The sequence below is a fragment of the Anolis sagrei genome, chromosome 5 (genome assembly GCF_037176765.1).
Source record: "Anolis sagrei isolate rAnoSag1 chromosome 5, rAnoSag1.mat, whole genome shotgun sequence".
In the NCBI taxonomy this organism is placed as follows: Eukaryota; Metazoa; Chordata; class Lepidosauria; order Squamata; family Dactyloidae; genus Anolis; species Anolis sagrei.
Window position 1 is genome coordinate 69,850,931 of NC_090025.1, and position 17,037 is coordinate 69,867,967.

Sequence of the window (17,037 nt, forward strand, 5' to 3'; positions counted from 1 at the left end):
GATCTTGAAGCAGGAAGATTTGTGGTAATTCGTGCCTCCTGTAATAAGAGTTATAAAACTTGAGTGAGGATGCCCTGTCTGTTGCTCTCTTGGACTTCACCCTTGAGTCTGGCAGCTTCATAATTCCTGAGGAATACAGCTGTTAAGGGAGGTTGTAGACACAAAGAGAAAGACTCTTAGGGGTAACATCTACCAGCTCTAGGAAGGTCTTTGAAGATTAACACCGAGACCTTGGAGATGACCTGGCAGTCTCTGAGGAGATTATAGAAGGAAGGAGAATGTCCTGGCAAAGTATTTTCAACAGCCAGGGCTCTTAAGGAAGCTGTGAACCTACACAAAGTTACTTAAGTTCCATCAAACCCAGCAGGACTTTTCTGAACAGAAATCCATAGGATTATACTGCAATATGGCATTAGTTCTAAACTGGACTTTAGTCCCAGAGTTATATAGAATATCTAAGAGACTGCTGAAATGCAACCTACTCTTAACTACATACAACTTACATGGTTTAGTCAATTCTTGCCTTAAATGAATCATAGAATCATAGAGTTGGAAGAGACCTCATGGGCCATCCAGTCCAACCCCCTGCCAAGAAGCAGGAATATTGCATTCAAAGCACCCCTGACAGATGGCCATCTAGCCTCTGTTTAAAAACCTCCAAAGAAGGAGCCTCCACCACACTCCGGGGCAGAGAGTTCCACTGCTGAACAGCTCTCACAGTCAGGAAGTTCTTCCTCATGTTCAGATGGAATCTCCTTTCTTGTAGTTTGAAGCCATTGTTTCGCGTCATAGTCTCCAGTATTTGAGTATTTAAGCTGAAGTATTTAAGCTACCATAATTCAATTTTCAAACATTTCATATGCAAACATTTTAAAAAAATATTCAACCATGACCTAAATCTGATATGATTTTGTATCACTGATGTTGTGTTTCCTTCAATTGATTGCCTGGTGCTGAAAGTTCATCATTGAGTAGTCTTGTTGCTATTTACCATCAAGTTGGTTTTGAGTTATGTGACCTGCTGAATGAGAACACTCTTACAAGCTGCAGGCTGTAGCTTCTTTTACTGAGTCAATTCATTTGTAATGTGACCTTCTTTTCCTCCTTCTCTCCACCCTACTGAGAATTATCATCTTTCCAATGAGTCATATTGTTTCCTGATGTGTCCACAATACGGTAGCCTCAATTTAGTGACATTGGCTTCTATGGATCATACCTTAGAGCTGTGGTTCTTAGCCTTTGGTCCCGCAGAGGTTTTGGACTTCAACACCCAGAAGTCCCAGCCAGTTTACCAGGAATTGTGGGAGCTGAAGTCCAAAACAGCTGGAGGACCAAAGTATCATCTTTGCAACAAATAGTAGTATAGTCATCTGTATTACTTGAACAGAAGTGGGTTCCTATGGAGTGAATAGAGGCTCTTCTCCTTGTCACACAACCATAGGCTCAGATCTTGTCAGGGACATACAGACAAGTTTCTTTTATGCCTGCATATATCCATTTGGGGATACTTCAGCCGTCAGTATTTCCTCCCTCTCTCCATAGCACCCAAGGCTTAGCATCCCCACACATACACACTTGGCTATTCCCTGACTTGTAAGGAGCATCTTTTCATAACCAAATGTGAAATCATCACATCAGTGCTGAGATTTGTCAGGTTCCTCCAAGGTGGCGTTGAAGGGGGTGAAGGGCTTGTTAATGAGGCCCCTTGGAAAGCCATACCCCTCCAACAGGCTGAAGCTGGCGGGTTCGTATGGCTTGGCCTATTGGAAAGAGTGCAGGTAGGTTTATGTGTGTGATTCTAACATGCCATTGAATCTAGTGTGTATCTCACTTTTGGCTATGTAATTTAGCCATTAAAGGTGAACATTCAATTCGAGTAAATATGGTAAGTGGCTGCTTCTGAAACCCTCCCTATTCCTCTTCAACCAGGTAACAATCATTTGGCTGAGAGGCTTTAAGGAGACTATCCCATAATAAGTCAGGGGGTGGTATATGGTTCAACCTAGTGTAGATCCACATACATACCTACTAAGCAATGATGATGTAGAGCAGTGGTTCTCAACCTGTGAGTCCTCGGGTGCTTTAGCCTACAACTCCCAGAAATCCCAGCCAGTTTACCAACTGTTACGATTTCTGGGAGTTGGAAGCCAAAACATCTGGGGACCCACAGCTTGAGAACCACTGAAGTAGAGAGATATGGAGATATCATTTTAAGCAGAGCTTGAGAAAGTCACTTTTTGGACAACAACATGTAGGATCTCCCAACCAGAACTGACTTTTATATTCACCTTATCCTTTATCTGAAACATTTTTTCTTCTTTTCAGAGCTGCATATCTCTGAGCTTCTTTAGCCTTGACTTTCTCATTATATCAATGTTTGTGATGAAAAAGATTTTGGTTGTCTTTAAATTCAGCTTAGACAGAATATAAACTCAATAGCTATTACCAAAACAAAAGCTGCATCTGAATCTACTTTTCATTTCAGGTGCCATTTAACATTCATTTCAGACTTCATTTAGCTAATAATAGCCAATCGTCTGCAATAGATTTATTCTCTATTATAGGGCTATCAAACAGTTTCACCTGGGTCATGGCTTGTAAGTTGAGAGGATTGATTTTCTTCTTGTTGACTTAAACAAAGAGTCCTGTCACTGAAATAAGCTGTTGAAATTAGTAAAAGCTTGAAGCCAAGTAAGGCATATCTGTGCTACAAATATACATCACTTTCACAACTGTAACTGTCAAAGGAACCAAGGAATGGAGTCTGATGAGGTGCTATGAATTCTGTATTAAAAATCACTATCCTATATATATATATATATATATATATATATATATATATACACATCATGCATAAATCTACAAGTCAGATAATTGTTTTCTTTTCTTCACAGAATGGTACAAATTCCAGTATTGGATATTGAATTATGTAGTCATATATTGAGGGAAAAATACCACTGAAAGAAATTGAAGTTCTCTTAAAGTGTATATATACAATTTGACACCAGTAACTGCCATGGCTCAATGCTAGGAATCCAGGGATTTGTTCTTTGGTACCAGTATGACAATTTATTTATTTATTTATTTATTTATTTACTGTCCTTGTATACCGCCGTTTCTCAGCCTAACTGGCGACTCAACGCGGTTTACAACAAAATATACAGTGCACAGTATACAATTAAAACCATAAAAACATAATACACAATATTACACGTAAATCACAATCCAATACATCTCCTAACTAAAATCCTGGTCCAATTTCATCATCCATATTACATCATCCATATTACCAATCCGTAATCAACACATTCATTGCACCGAATTAACCAAATGCCTGCTTGAACATCCAAGTTTTTAGTCTTCTTCGGAATACCATCAGCGAGGAGGCTGATCTTACCTCCATGGGAAGGGCATTCCAGAGCCTAGGGGCCACCACAGAAAAGGCCCTGTCTCTCGTCCCCGCCAGCCACACCTGTGAAGCAGGCGGGATAGAGAGCAAGGCCTCCACAGAAGATCTTAGGGTCCTGGTGGGCTGATAGGCCGAGATACGTTTGGATAGGTAGGTTGGGCCAGAACCGTTTAGGGCTTTAAAGGCCAACGCCGGCACTTTGAATTGAGCCCGGTAGCAAATCGGCAGCCAGTGGAGCTGGTGCAGCAGGGGAGTTGTGTGCTCCCTGCGCTCCGCTCCAGTTAGTATCATGGCTGCCGACCGTTGGACTAATTGGACAATAAAAGTTTCTTCTGGGCATTATATTTGTAATGATGTAAGGCTGCCATACTTTACTGTTATTTGAATTTCAGGCCAAATACATAGCACCAACCATCCAGAATTCCACCATCTATACTGGTATGGTTTCATGAACTTTGTGGCAAAGATTAATGTTAGATTGTATGGTGCCTACCTTGTTACTCCTATTGCACATGCATTCTGATACTACTTATGCCAATCCATTTTCTATCTTTCCATGTTATATCACTATTTCAGTAAAGATTAATTTAAAAATTGGGATGCTGCTTTAAAATTTATAGCAAATTCATGCATATTGTTGGGGCATGCAAGGAATCAGTGAGTGTGAGTGTGTGTGTGTGTCAACTGCAAAATAAGATACATGAAGCTGATTGTTCAGGCAATGCCGGGGTGATGGCTCAGCCTAGAACATTTGGGTACTGTTGCATTTTTGTTCAGGCTTGAGCTGTGTGTGTGAAGAGAGAAGAAGAGAGAAGCAGAGAGAGAGAGACTAATTTGCTTCTTGGCTGCTGAAAGAAGGTTTCTCATATAAACAAAGAAATACCATTGTCATGTATTATGTTCTGCAGTTGATGGTGGTTGGTGATGGAAGGATTAATTAAAGTCTTAGTTCTAAAGGGTTGAATAACCTATAAGTAAGTGGGTGAAAGCAATTAAGGGTGGAGGTATGCAAGAGATGGGTTGCAGCTGGATGTTTTTGGATATAAGGAACTAGCCTTGGGACTGATCTTTGGGAGAAAAGTGTTTTATCTTGGTTGTAGATGCTGCTGGTTTTCCCCCAGGTTTGTGGATTTTCGGTGTCCTGACGTGTCTCCTGAACCTTTGGTATCCTGGAACCTTGAACATTTGGACTGGCTTTTGACTATGGTATAGACCAGGGGTCCACAAACTTTTTAAACAGAGGGCCAGGTCACAGTCCCTTAAACTGTTGGAGAGCCGGATTATAATTTGAAAAAAACATGAATGAATTCCTATGCACACTACACATAGATTTGTAGCACAAAAACCACTTAAAAACAATACAATAATTAAAATGAATATAAATTTATTAGTATTTCAATGGGAAGTATGGGCCTGCTTTTGGCTGATGAGATAAGATTGTTGTTGTTGTTATTGTTGATGTTGTGTGCTTTCAAGTCGTTTCAGACTTAGGTTGACCCTAAGCGAGGACCGGGTAAATGACCTTGGAGGGCCACATTTGCCCCCTGGGCCTTAGTTTGAGGACCCCTGGTATAAACTCTTGATCCCTGGACTTTGTTCATTCAACTCTCGACATTTGACCACTGGACTGGACCCTTTGACTACGGTGTAGCTTTTGCTATCAGTTTTGTTTATTCTGTAGCTGAGTGCTATCTTTATGTTTTATATTTTGGACTATTAAAACAGCCAGAAAGTAAGTGCTGTTTTAATTAAATTGTTTAACACAAACTGGGTGTTTGATTCACCTCTGCCAGGCCCGTAGCCAGGATTTCGTTTCGGGGGGGGGGGGGGGCTAAAAAAATTTCAGGGGGGGTTGGGGGGGCTGAGTTTCAGGGGGGCTGAGTCTGAGTGAAAGAGGGTCTACCCTAGCAAACCTTTTGTATCATTACCCCAATACCCCCATACATATGGGATATATTGAGCATGGTGATCAGATCATGATATGAATAAACATAACAGTTTAAATAATGCACCAGTAAGGCCTTTTCGCAAACCACCATGAGAATTTCGGGGGGGGGGTGAATCCCCTCAAGCTCCCCCCCTGGCTACATGCCTGACCTCTGCCAGAAATAATGGCAGAGCCCTAGCAATATGACAACTATTTTAGATCTCTCTAAAAGGACATCAAGTGAGTTGATACATTGTACATATGTTGTTCTGAGCTATGAAGAGTAAACTACTTGTTCACCTGCATGGCATATTTTTCTTTCTCTGGCAAGACAGTGTGTGAGCTGATCCAACATGAACTACACACAGTTTGTTTTACATTATGCTACACATATAACTGAGAATTCAGTGTTCGTGTGGCCTGAAGACTACAAATCCCTTGCTGCAGTAGTATATAACCTCAATCAATTATACATATACCAGGATATCCAGAGCCATGTAACAAAAAGAAATTCTGATAGAAAGCATGATAGCATATAATGTTCCAAATCAACCTTCAATCATTTCGCAAATTTAGTTTCTTGAATAACATATTGCTATTTCAACCAGTTCCAATGTGCACCTCCCTCCTGCTTTTATTGTCTACCATGAAGTGCCTCGGCTATTTATTGTCCATTGCCACAGGGGAATAAAGAGCACACGCAGAAACACACACAGTGATTTTTTGTGATAGATTGCACATTGAGGTGATAAATGGCATTTATCACGAACCTGCTTCTGTCCACCAATCAATCTCACTCAGAATCGAGCTTAGCATTCCATGAGCAGCTTGAGACAGGTGTCATTTACAAAAGGCGAGAGGGCATGCTTGAAAAATGTCGCCTTGTTTCTTCCAAAAAGTAGCATTCATCTGAAATTGCAGGGTTTCCCTAGAGTACTATTTAACCCTGCGACAGCATGAGCTTGAAGTGCTGTGACATAACTGTAAAATGGTGGCTCTTTGCAACAATTCGGAACATCCAAACTCAGGTTCTGTATTTTCACACTGTTCCTTTTGACTTTTGCCAAAGTCTGTGAAAGAAGAGAAGGCACTGGAGAAGGAAGGAAATAAACTTGCCTTAAGCAGATGCTTCTCGGGGAGGCATCAAACAGGAAAGTTGGAGATAAATCTCTACAGTAACAAAGGAAGGCTTCAGGCTTGATTTTGAACATTTCATGAAGTACATGAACAATCCAAAGTTGTGGTTTTCATTCCTGTTGCCCATGATGCTTTATCTTCATTCTGAGGTCCTGCATATGGTTTTTTTTTTTTTTGCTTCTACAGAAAGATAAGATCTCAATTAACTAGTATTTCAGGGATTGTTTTGTAGTAACTCTACACAAGTCTATACTGATTTCTCAGTATCTAAAAAAATACCACTGACAAAAGTTTCTTGGGATGCATCTAAATTTTAGAATTAATGCAATTTGACACCACTCTGCCATGGCTCAATGCTACAGAATCATGAAAGTCATAGTTTTGCAAAGTCTTTAGGCTTCACTAACAAATAATGCTGTGCCTAACCAAACTACAAATCCCAGGATTCTGTAGCAAAGTCCACACAATCACAAAAATCCATTGATTCCAAAGAAGACTGGAATAAGAATAAGGTTTGGTGACTGGTAAACTCTTTAGGGCAGAGGTGAGCAAAGGCCGTGAGCAGGAATGCTGGAAAGTGCAATCCAGCAATAAATGGAAGTAGTTATTAATTTACTGCACCTTTCAACCCTCCTTATGATTGCCTACTCAGGGAATGCTGGAAGTTGTAATCCAGCAACATCTGGAGAATGACCCTTTGGCCACTCTTACTCAAGTTGAATGAATGATGTGTATGCCTAAAGCATTATATGATTAGAAAATGTTGACTATTTCCACTACCTTGGCAGCCACCTCTCCACAAAAGTCAACATTGACACTGAAATACAACACCGCCTGAGCTCTGAGAGTGCAGCATTTTTCTGAATGAAGCACAGAGTGTTTGAGGACCAGGACATCCATAGTGATACCAAGGCACTTGTTTATAAAGCTATTGTCCTCCTAACCCTGCTATACGCCTGTAAAACATGGACTATCTAAAGACATCACATGTAACTCCTAAAACAATTCCATCAGCGTTGCCTCCGAAAAATCCTGCAAATCTCTTGGGAAGACAGACGGACAAATGTCAGTGTGCTGGAAGAAGCAAAGACCACCAGCATTGAAGCGATCGTCCTCCACCATCAACTCCACTGGATCAGCCACATTGTCCAAATGCCAGACCACCATCTCCCAAAGCAGTTGCTCTACTCCGAACTCAAGAATGGAAAACAAAATGTTGGAGGGCAAGAAAAGAGATTTAAAGATGGGCTCAAAGCCAACCTTAAAAACTCTGGCATAGACACTGAGAACTGGGAAGCCCTGTCCCTTGAGTGCTCCAGCTGGAGGTCAGCTGTGACCAGCAGTGCTGTAGAATTTGAGGAGGCACAAATGGAGGGTGAAAAATAAATGTGCCAAGAGAAAGGCACATCAAGCCAACCCCGTCCGGGACCGCCTTCCACCTGCCCTTACTACGGGAGAACATGCAAGTCAAGAATAGGGCTCCACAGTCACCTACGTACCCACTGCCAGTACACTGATCTCGCAAGACAATCCTACTCGGACAACCAGGGATCGCCTAAGTAAGTAAGTAAGTAAGTAAGTAGTAAGTAATATGATTGTAGCTCAGTTTAAAGAGATGAAACTAATTTCAAAAAATAGTCATACTCTCTAAACTACTGTGATGCCACACTAGCATGTTTATTTGCATCTGCATTAATACATTTTGGATGACTTATCATTTGTTCACCAGAAAATCATAAGATATTAATTTTCATATATATCTTCTGCTTTGTTCAAGGCAAACAGTTACTGTGGAAATAAACAGGACTGTAATAAACCAGCATCAGAAAATATGTAGGATAACTTCATCATATTCTCCACTCCCACCCCAAATTCTCTAAAACAAACCTTGATTTCAATATGCCACTATATACAGTATAATGGGATTAGAGCATCTATAGGTTTTGGTATCCACAGGGTGGGTCCTGCAAAGAAACCTCAAGAGATAATAAGAACCCACTATGTACCTTTGGCAGTATAGGATGTCTTTTGTGTTGTTTTATTCTGTGAAGTTCATGTAGGACACTTTATAAAGTGATTATGGTGATGCTGGGTGATATACATCCAATTTAAAAATCAACTAGAAGAACAGAGCTTGGAAGACTTTAGCTACTCACCCACAACTGAGCCCCTCACAGCATATGGAGCCGCCGGTAGCTCACATAGTCATAGTCTTCTCCATTATGTTTTGATGTACTGTGCTGAGATTCATGTGTTTGTGAATTATTTCTTAATTTCACAGCCACATATGTTTATCGGCACATGCCAGTTTTGTGCTAAGCTCCTTTATTGTTATTTATGCTATGCACTTGTGCCATTTCCTCTTTGGGGTGTTGTATAAGCAGCTACCCTATTTGGGTACAGTAGTTGTTTGTGCAAGTTGAAAAAATGACATCTGCACTGTTTTAAATTTCTTTCTCAGTAGCCGAAATGCATCTGGTACTTACATTTCTTTCCCAAAGCCGAGACGCACTACTTTATTTGCCAACTTGCCCCATTGATACTGTTGCATTATTTTTTAAGTAAACAACCCTAGAAAAAATATTACAGGGTAACAGCATTTTCAAGAAACAAGAAAGCATGGGTCATTATGGAAAGAACTTTCTTATATTTTGGAGAAATAATTTCAGAAGTGCTGGAGAGCTTTATTATATCGTATTGAGTCTGCAAAGAATCTCCTCTGAACAGCAGACCCACAAAAATGTGAGAGAAATGTGCAAACTGCCGAAAACTCTGGAAAAACACATACTTCTTTCGGTTCTCCCATCTGTCATTTTTTTTAAAAAATCCTGATACCACTCAGAGGCTTTTGATTTCTAATCTCATAAAACGTAACTATGAAGTGGGAAGCAAATTCAGAACAGGCAGACATATTTCTCTTTGCACTCACTAAAAGCGACGTTGCCTTGTTAATCTCAAAGGATTGGCATAGTATTTCTTTCTTTTAAAAATCCTTTTAGTATTATTATTATTATTTTCAAAAAAAATCCATACAGAGTTAAAGTTGGGTGTGGGATTTAATTGAAGTAACCTTTTGTACAATCTAGCTTTAATGAAGTGCAATGGAGTTCAACTCCATGGGGGCTACTAATCTGAAACACTCCATTAAAACAACTACAAGGAGAGTTTTTAATAAACAGTGTGAACGAATGCCCATGTGGAAAGGTAATTGAGAGGGAACTGGTGTCTGGACTAGATTGTTATTAAATCCTTATCATAGGTAAAGCCGAAACCCCAAATGGCATGTTGCCATGTGATTTATGATGCCCTTCTCTTCCAAGCCCTACAGAAAAGGCTAAGTTTAATAATAATCATAAAGAAATCCAGCAACTAAGCTATAAAATAACCCTGCAATTACTTAGAATAATTTATACAGTGTAATGCATTGACCTTGCTCTGAGCACAAAATCTACAAAATAACTTCTGCAATAAAACTCAACTACTAAAAGGACTAAAGGTTTTAACCAGCTTTATTGCGCAGAGCCTGAGGGAACTATAAATACACATTACACTCTAATAGAAGGGATTAAGAAAATTCATAATTTTTTAATCCTTAAAAAAACACTTTTTAAAAATAAAAGAAATTTGACAGACCTGGCAAAAAGAACGGCAAAGCAAGAATGCACGCTGTCATCTCTGAGAAATACCTTGAAGAAAATACTTTGACTTTTCATGCTTAGCACTTGAATGCGATCAAACGTCAGGGTGTTAATCTTTCACAGCATAATGAAAGCAAGATGATCAGAACATTGTGGCTGAACCAGTTTGGGTATTAGTGGCTCACATTTCCTTCAGAGCTCAGATTCAGTCATGAAGTGTAGATCCCCGCAGAGAAAACTATGGATTTTTAACAGTTGCAAACATGACCCCAAATTGTCACACTTAAAACTCAAAAATTAAATGTAGCACAGAGTTGTTCCCAGACATTGAACAAAGTCCAGGCTTTTAAAAAAGAGTACTGGAAGAGTCCTTTGATAATATTCACTGATGAATAAAGGGGCAAAGAGGAAAGGATATATACAGACAATGTGTTGCAACCTACAGCCCAGAGCCCACCCCTCGGCTATGCTATTTGACGCTGTAATGTTCTCAGTGTCTGTCTGATTGACATCCCCTTCGATAGGGCACTGTAAGAAGGAAGCAAAGACCAAGCCATCTAAAGAGGAGCAAGTTTAATGTACTATTATAGGGCACATCTACACTTATCTCTTACTGCAGTTAGAAGGCAGTCCTTAGACAACATTCTGCAAACTCACAAACAACATGTATTAATGGGCTTTAAACTAGGATGAGCAAAGTAAGGAGGTACTCTGATATCGAGCTCTTAATGTGCATCAGCACACTTACGTGTAAACCACATCACAAAAATTATTAAGGAATGCATGCTCTGGCAATCTGAACATGTGCATAGTGGATCCTGGAACTGATTCAAGACCACATAGTAGTGTGTATTAGCATTACCCAGACCAAGAACCGATTCCAGGACTTCACATGTAATCATCCTCACAGTTTGTTTGTTTTTATCATGTCAGAAGTGACTTGAGAAACTGCAAGTCACTTCTGGTGTGAGAGAATTTGCCATCTGCAGAGACGTTGCCCAGGGGACACCAGGATATGTTACCATCCTGTGGGTGGCTTCGCTCATGTCCCTGCATTGGAAGCTGGAGCTGACAGGTGGGAGCTCAATCCATCTCATGGATTTGAACCACTGACCTTCAGGTCAACGGTTCAGTTGGCACAAGGGCTTAACCCATTGTGCCACCACGCTCCTTATCCCAACAGTAAAATTGCTCAGTTTAACTTAAGTGCCCAGTGTAGATGGACCCACAGAGAACTCTTGGATGCACTAATATATCACACAGATCAATATTTGTTTGTTTATTTATTTACTGTATTTATATACTGCTTTCTCAACCCGGGGGACCTCAACGCGGTTTACAACATACTAATGGCAAAAATGCCAACATACAGTACAACAAAGGAATCATAATAGCTAATTACTACATAGGAAGCCACCGGTGGCGCAGTAGGTTAAAACTGAGCTGCTGAGCTTGTTGACCGAAAGGTCACAGGTTCAAATCCAGGGATTGGTGTGAGCTTCCACTGTCAGAGCCAGCTTCTGCCAACCTAGCAGTTCGAAAACATGCAAATATGAGTAAATCAATAGGTATCACTCCAGCAGGAAGATAACAATGCTCCATGCAGTCATGCTAGCCACATGACCTTGGAAGTGTCTACAGACAATGCTGGCTCTTCGGCTTAGAAATGGAGATGAGCACCACACCCCAGAGTCAGACATGACTAGACTTAATGTCAGGGGAAAACCTTTTAATTACTACATATAACTATGAACTTAAAATAATCAAAATCATTAAATATAATACATACATACAATTTAAACATTCTGACAAAGCATAAAAAATCAAATTACATGATCCAGAAATTGTATACCATATGATCAGTCAGCATCTGCCCCACATATTTTTTTGATCTGGCTAGTGCACAAGATTCTGCTCATAGTGAGTTTTCTGCTTCTCGGGAAATAGGGAATGAGTAGGAATATCAATATGGGTGGCAGAAAGAAAAGAGTGGAAGGGAATGGCTCTGGCTTCCCACCTGCTGCAACCATATCATGGGCTTTGGGGGGGGGGGGGGGCTGCAATTCCCCAAATTCTCCAGCCAGCATGTTAACTGGTTGTATGAAGGACTCTAAGTATTGGAGTTCCAAAAACACTTAGAACCTCATTACAACTGTGGAACAGCATAACACTTTATGCCACAACATTTTCCCACTATCCCTGGCTATCCCTGGCTTCCTCTTGCATTTCCCCAGCTTCTTCTTTGCCGGCATGGAGCCCAAGCCCCCCCCCCCCAACAGTAGCCCTGTATCTTTTAATGTGCTCTGAGGGACTCTGTGCTGGCAGTGCTGAGATATGTTGAGAAGACACTTCTGGACCTCAGTGTGATGAGGTCCTTCCACAATGCATTGACAGATAGACTTGGCTATTTTTACGGCTTTTTCCAACACACACATATACACATCACATCCAAATCACACTCCAATATATTCAAGGCAGTCAAAACCCAATAACTATATCTAAAGTGAAGAGGTGTATCAGGCGATTTTGGCATGATCTTTGATTCAAAGTTGCCTGCAGCCACAATTCTTTGCTGTGTTGCTCATAAAAGGAAGCTAAATTGCTTTGCTCCTATGAGCAGCACAGTAAAAACAACACAATTTTACCCAAACTGGGTAAAATTTCCTGACTTGATCAAAAACTAGAATGAACTCTGCCTAGAAATCATTTTTTAAAAGATTCCTCCGGCTTATCTAAATATATTTAATGAGAGATAAGCAAATAGATTGGATCATTAATTTTCTTAATCGAAGGAAGGGAGGGGCAGAGAGGAAGGAAGGAGAAGGGGAAAGTGAAAGGAAAAGGAAAAGGGGAAGGGAAGGAACAGAAGGATGTCCTGTTTTCTCTGTTTTTTGTGCCTGCTTGTCATTGTAAAACTAACCAAAAGAAAGTTAAAACACAAGATAAAACAAAGTTTAATTCTTTTAGATAGGTCTCTTCCAGATTAGTCTGAAGATGTGTGCTTTCTTGCGATACAGGTCCTTAGGTTTTGCTGGTTATTGCCACTTCTATATCCACTTATTCCATTCTGATGCATAGAACGTAGCAGGCAGGAGGGGGTAGAGAACTACATGTATTAGAAATATCAATACAAATATTTTTAGGTCAGGACTTTGCTTGCTATAGGTTGAAGGGCAAATTTTCTCCTCTCTTGTTTTGTTTTGTTTTGTTTTGTTTACAAGTAAGGTACAGGGCAAAAAGTTCCACTTCACTGAGACATTATAACTCTTTGAAAATGATGTTCTGATATCTTCCAGAACTATAAAGAATCCAACTTAAGGATGGGAATAAAATGTTGAAAATAATGCCGGGAATTTCCAGAAAATATTTCAATACAATGGAGAGAGACAAGAGCGGCAGTAATAAATTCCACAACTTGTCCTGTCTGGAGCAGCCTATAGCAAGGTAGACTCCCTGATAATCCAAGTTAAGTAAATATCATACAGGCGGTATGTGGTAAATGAAAGTAAGAAGTTGCCAATATATGCCTATTCCTGATATTCAAATGCAATGCTAAAATATAGAAAAATTTTGTATTTTCTATCAAGGATGATTTCTCTCTTCTCAAAAGAGTGCTAACCCCAGAGACCAAGAATATCATCAAAGTGGCGGGACCGTGATCAATTATCAGGAATGCTGAAAATCAAAGTTTCTGTTGTGTACTTTCAGGTTATTAATGAGTTAGTGCAACCCTACCTTATCTAGAAAGATGAAAATAGCCTTGCATTTGGTCTCAGTACTACAGTTTTCCCACCCCTGCCTTACACCAAGAAAGAAGAGCAAAAGAAGAGAGCAAAAAAAAAAAACCCTTAGTTTGCCAGTGAAGTCCAATATCTATCTGATATTAATCCAGATCATCAGCCAAACTGCATATTCAGAAACCGTGGTAGGGCAGCAGGTTAAACCACTAGCTGCAGGAAAACTGCTGACCAGAGAGTTAGGGTGAGTCAGGGTGAGCTTCCACAGTTAGCCCTAGCTTCTGCCAACCTAGTAGTTCAAAAGCATGCAATGTGAGTAGGTCAATAGGTACCACCTCAGCGAGAAGGTAAAAGAGCACCCTATGCATACATGCTGACAAAAGATGATTGGAGATGTCTACAGACAGCAGACTCTTTAACATGGAAAAATGGAACAATAGAACCTCCCCATGGCCGGAGTTTAGCATTGCCTCCAGACGCCAGAGATGAAAGGGGAAGGCCTTTACCTTTATCTGTGTATTGTATGTCATTGCTGTTCACTATGTAAAAAGCATTGAATGCTTGTCTTTTATCTGTATATACTGTAATCCACTCTGAGTCCCTACAGGGAGATACAGCAGAATATAATAAAGTGTATTATTATTATTATTATTATTATTATTATTATTATTCAGGTGCCAATATAATACATAACCTGCTATGTGCTTCCATTATTATTATTATTATTATTATTAAACTTTGTTTGTACCCCGCTAGCATCTCCCGAAGGACTCGATGCGGCTTACAAAGGCCGAGGCCTCAACATAACAACAACAAAAACAATACAACTCAAAGCAAATCAAAAACATAAAGCAATATCAACAAAACATTACATCATAAACACAGTAAAACCAAGGCCAGGCCAAGTAGTGGGTATAGATTAAAAAGTGCTAGGTGTGATAAGCGGCATATTGGATTTCAGGGCATGTGCAATGTGCAGAGGATCTTAAAACTCTAATAAAGTGCTTCTGGGACATAGTGCTGAAGTTTCCTATTCTGGGAAGGCACATCGGAACAGCCAGGTCTTCAAGCTCTTCCTAAAGCCTGGCAACGTGGGTGCTAATCTGATGTCTTTGGGGAGGGTGTTCCAAAGTGGGGGGGGGGCAACCACAGAAAAGGCCCTATCCCTCGTCCCCACCAACCGCGCTTGTGACACCGGCAGGATCGCGAGCAGGGCCTCCCCGGATGAATGAAGGGAGCACGTGGGTTCATAAACGGAGATGTGGTCACACAGGTAGGCAGATCCCAAACCGTTTAGGCCTTTGTAGGTAAGCACCTGCACCTTGAATTGGGTTCGGTAGGTAAACGGCAGCCAATGGAGCTCCTTAAACAGGGGGGTTGACCTCTCTCTGTAAGGAGCGCCAGTTAACATTCTGGCCGCCGCCCATTGGACCAGTTGGAATTTCCGAGCTGTTTTCAAGGGCAGCCCCACGTAGAGCGCATTACAGTAATCCAGTCTAGAGGTGACCAAGGCATGGACCACCCCGGACAAATCATTCTTTGCGAGGTACAGTCGCAGCTGGCGCACGATTCTTAGGGAGCACCTTGTCCTACTCAGCAGGTTTTCCTTTCTGTATATGTTTATACAGCTGTCATTCCTTTCCTTCTTATGTTGCAGAAGGTTTTTTTTCTTTTGTTGTTGTTGTTGTAACTGTAAATCTTGCAAAACACAGAGGAGATTTCAATTCATCTGCTTCTTCTCTTACATTGTGTCTGGCTAATAACAGGGATCTGTTTAGGGCCCAGCTTCAGAAGTCTACTGTTCTTCTACAAAGCACTTAATTCAGGAGAGACCACCCAAGTTATAAGAAGCAATCCAGGTGCTCCAAAATTTTATGGTATGCAGGAATAGAGATGACAAATAGCAATACCAACCTGAATGTGTTCAATCTGCCGTAACATAAGCAATCAAATACCTGTTTATAACAGTGAAAACTGTAAGCAGGCATTTGGCACAAGAGAACAAGCAATATTGGAATTCACTACCTCTGGACATTTACTGAATACATTAAAACACATTTTTCTGGCATGCCTTCCAGTGCCAAAAGTAACACATTAGCAGAGACTTCCTAATCCCAAAGAATGGAAACAGTCAATTGGAATACCCTCTCAGGGACCAGCTCCATTGAATCTTAACAGAGGCTGGAAAATATATATTATAGCTCCTAGAATCCTAAAGCTGTCATGACATCTGGACATGCAATGCTTCAATGGAAAGTATTTGTATTGTTGTTGTTTTAGATACAGTACAATCCCTTTACCTGTTTCACTTACCTGCATTTGACAAAATGTTGATGAGTTCTCTAAGTACTATGAGTGATGTTATGGTATGCTTCTGCCTCTGGGATCTTTGGGGCAATTCTATGGTAACTTCTGGAACAGATTGTTCATTTTAATAAGTTTCAGTGTTTCCATGGTAGTTTAAGGAACGCATCTCCCACAGACAGAAGTGTCTTACTGTAGTCATTTCGGTTGGAGGACAGGCCAACTTTTGTGCATAGGAACTGGGATGACCTCCCGCATACCATGGCCCCAATGAAAATCACACACACACATATGCATACATAATTGTCAATTGCTTAATTATTTTTAACAATTGGCAATAGTGGCTAGGAAACTGTGCAATTTTCATTAGATTACAATAATGGAAAAAAGGTAAAAACCCGAATTCCTATATCCCATAAGCTCCAAAGCATCCATTTAAAAAGAATTCCTGACAGTTAATGTCCAAAGAGGGCAGTTTTTCCTTACTCTAGTTTTAAAGGGTTGACATACAATTGCTGGATGATGAGATTGGACAACGTTTTAACTAAGAGACGCAAATGATTTCTGTTTTATTGATCTTGTTATGGTTTTATATTATATGTTAATGTTTTTAAATGTTTAATGGTGTTGTTGGGTATTGAATTGTTAATTCTGTAACTGCCCTGAGTTGCATGCGGGCTGAGAAGGACGGTATAAAAATATAGTAAATGAATAAATAAATAAATACCACTTTTGTCTCCTTTGGTGCTTATTACCCAATGAAGTTCAACTTTGTTGAGGGTATCTAAGATACAGAGCTTGAATCTGAAGATAGAGCTCCTTAATGGAGATCTTAGTTATGAGTGCACTAGGCAGCTTGAAGTAGCCATTCACTTTTGACTTCTA